The following is a 2630-nucleotide window of genomic DNA, read 5'->3' on the forward strand; positions in this document are numbered from 1 at the left end:
ATTGTCCTAGAGAAAAGCATATGTTCAGGAGGCCTGGGATAGGGCCCTGGGAAATTTTGACATGGTGAAGATGACCAGGAAACCACAAACTCCTAGCATAGTTATGTAAAAACCAACCCCATTCACCAAAAGAAGGTAAAAGAGGAAGAAGCCCTGTTAACCCAGGCCCAGTGTCCAGGATGAAAGGACCACACCCAAACGTTTCCTCTTCTTTAGTGGCATATTCCCAAGACTCCCTGGTCTTGCCTGGAAGATTCCTTTTTCAACCCATACTTTTTCTCATGAAGACTTTTTTCTCTTTCATCCCAGCCATTTCCCCACAAACCAATGTCCTTCTGCACTCACTCTGTTGTCCTTCCAGGCACTAAAGACATCCATGGGGGTGAAAAGATGTCTTTAAGGGAGTTCAAGGAAAAGAGCCTTTCCAAAAATTCCTACCCCTTCAAGAAAACCTACGAAAGCTATAAAGCCAACAATATGTGGCCATTATCACAGGCCAAATGAGGAACTGAATAAAAATGATCCAGAAAAAGAACCAAAATAATGTAGAAAAATTCACCACCTCTAGTGATAACTTGGACAGCCAGTAACTTCAGAGCAAGGCCAAAGACCTCAGAACTATCTTTGAAGTCTACTACCATAGAAATGATCTGGCCCCCAATAAATTCTGACAGTGTGGAAACCAAATTTTACACCTACAGGGTACACCAATAGTGATGATTAAAATAAAATGGACAAGTGGTTCACTTCCAGTGTAAGCATAATTTGCAGACAATTTTTTTTAATTTATTGGGATAACATCTACATTATAAAAGACCAGGGCCATCATGTTCTAAACAACCAGACGGATGACCAGTCACCAAGCAGAGGGGAGGGAGGTGGGGCAGCAGGGTGGGTGGCGGGGAGGGGCAAGGTGGGTGCAGCGAGGTTGTAGAGAAAGAGAGACAAGGGCTGATCAGCAGCTGCCACGGAGGCTGCGGGTCAGGCCCAGAGAGAGGGCCGGAGGCAGAGGCAGGCAGAGGGGTTAGGGGCAATCAGGCAGGCAGGCAGGCAGAGGCAGTTAGGGGTGATCAGGCAGGCAGGCAGGTGAGTGGTTAGGAGCCAGTGGTCCCAGATTTCAAGAAGGATGTCCGACTGCTGGTTTAGACACCCAAGGGGTCCCTGATTGGAGAGGGTACAGGCTGGGCTGAGGGAAAGCCCCCCCCCCATGCACGAATTTTGTGCATTGGGCCTCTAGTATATATATAAAAGCCTAAGGGACCATTCCACTGGTAGCTATGACGTGCACTGACCACCAGGGGGTAGATGCTCCATGCACAGGCATGGAAACATGGAACAGATTGATGAATCTCAGAGGTAAGGGGAGAGAGGGAGGGTGGGAAGAGATTAACCAAAGATCTTATAAGCATACTAGTAGCCTCATGCAGGGATTCATGCACCAGTGGGATCCCCCAACCTGGCCTGTGAGAATCGGGCCAAAACTGGCAGTTCGACATCCCCCAAGGGATCCCAGATTGTGAGAGGGTGAAGTCCAGGCCGAGGAACCCCACCAGTGCACAAATCCATGCACCGGGCCTCTAGTTACATATAACATACAGACAAGTACATGAAGACCATTCAGACAATTTAAATTATAGATTTTTGGAGGGAAGACATAAGATTTGTTTTTTTGTTTTTGATGACTTTTAAGAAGGCTAGAAAAATGGAGATAAGTTCCTAAATACCAAGCAGGAAGACCAGTTGAGATTTTCAATGATAGTGTCGAGGACTGTGAATGAGTGGTGGAAATACAAAAAGTCCAGGCTCCAATCTAAGGAGTTAAGCAACACAAGATAGCCTGTACGGAATTGTTTGGGTCACTGAAAAGTCAGAAATTCTGGTGATGTGCGATGTGACATGACAAGATGGAGTTGTTAGAAATACTAGGAGAGAAGGTGTCCTTCAGATATCAGGGGTGATTAGGTTCTGACTCACTTGACCCCATTGCCCAGATATCACCTTGGGATGGTCTTTTGGGTTGGTGATTTGTGTCCATAAGACAGGTTTACCTTTCATTTCTCCATTGAGATGCATCTCCACAGCTGGACAGGTAGGTTTCTCCTACCCTGACAAGTGTAAGAGAAAGTGTAATGAAAGCAATCTTAGGTCCTCCAGAGAGAAATTAGGTGGAGGAAGGGGACTGGAGCCTGACTGGGGCCTTATTTCAAACTTAAAATTTTCACAAAGTTTTACAATCTTCACAATAATTCTTACCCATTTAGAAATAACCATCATTAGAATAATTTAATTTCAATTCTTGTCCTGCAAAAATGTATCTTTATAGTTTATGCCTTCTATCATTAAATTTATATAATTTTGCAATTTGATTTGAATTCTTAATTATTAGGAACCTTAATTTTCCAATGATAATAAAAAAGTAAACAAACAGCAATTCTTAGATTGACATTTATGTGCACATTTTAGAGACACTCTCACTTTCAAGAAACACACTTTTATTTTATTTATTTTTATTTATTTATTTTTTAAAAAATATATTTCATTGATTTTTTACAGAGAGGAAGGGAGAGGGATAGAGAGCCAGAAACATTGATGAGAGAGAAACATCGATCAGCCGCCTCCCGCACACTCCC

This window comes from Myotis brandtii, unplaced genomic scaffold (assembly GCF_000412655.1).
Source record: "Myotis brandtii unplaced genomic scaffold, ASM41265v1 scaffold394, whole genome shotgun sequence".
NCBI lineage: Eukaryota > Metazoa > Chordata > Mammalia > Chiroptera > Vespertilionidae > Myotis > Myotis brandtii.